The sequence below is a fragment of the Triticum dicoccoides genome, chromosome 4B, assembly GCF_002162155.2.
Source record: "Triticum dicoccoides isolate Atlit2015 ecotype Zavitan chromosome 4B, WEW_v2.0, whole genome shotgun sequence".
In the NCBI taxonomy this organism is placed as follows: domain Eukaryota; kingdom Viridiplantae; phylum Streptophyta; class Magnoliopsida; order Poales; family Poaceae; genus Triticum; species Triticum dicoccoides.
This window is the reverse complement of record NC_041387.1, coordinates 496,352,063-496,352,718: the sequence shown is the minus strand read 5'-3', so window position 1 is coordinate 496,352,718 and position 656 is coordinate 496,352,063. Positions and strand designations below refer to the sequence as shown.

At 34.0% G+C, this 656-nt stretch overlaps 1 long non-coding RNA gene across 1 annotated transcript in view; it reads left to right on the top strand.

Moving 5' to 3' along the window:
* The window catches only part of LOC119293787, a 2,476-nt gene extending 2,223 nt beyond the window's left edge, over nt 1-253 (top strand). The window contains exon 5 of the long non-coding RNA XR_005143215.1: nt 54-253. This is a non-coding gene — a long non-coding RNA (uncharacterized LOC119293787). The remainder of the gene's footprint in view (nt 1-53) is intronic.
* Nucleotides 254-656: the final 403 nt, after the last annotated feature.

Sequence of the window (656 nt, the reverse complement as noted above, 5' to 3'; positions counted from 1 at the left end):
ATATGGTCCAGTGGATGCCGCTTGAGGAGTTCCTGAAGAATCTGTTTATCCAGGAGGACCACATGTTCCAGAAGATTATGGACATCTGCATCCAGCAGCTAAGGGAGTGCTACTGTAGCATGAAGAAATGAGTATTTAACTTAAAAATGTGCAACAGTTAAGAACCTAAAAAAATGAAAAAAAAACGAGAGTTAAGTTTGTATTTCTTTGCAGCGATTGAACTTTCTCTTGCGTTGTGCGTCTTCCTTCTGTTCACTTTGGATATTTGTAATAGTTTACTTTTACTAAATGAAGGTGAGTTCTGTTAGAGCACAAATATGTGTACGGTTTAAAGATTGAGGTTGTTTGCTTGATTTTAAAAACTCTAAAAATAATTGGTGCAATTAGCTATGGTAGCATATATAGTTAACTCTGGTCATCCAACCATTAATAAAAAAAACTAAATAAAAAGTGCAACATATAATATTTCAATTATAAAAAGGTCAGTTAACAAACGACCATAGCAGTTAACTTTACAAGGTATACGAGTTAACTACGACAACCGTAGTAGTTCAAAATAAAAAAATAAAAGTTCATCAAGTTTTGCAGTTAACGTCGACCTGTGTGGCAGTTAACATCAATATTCATGGAACTTAGTGTGACCACCGACAAAAAAT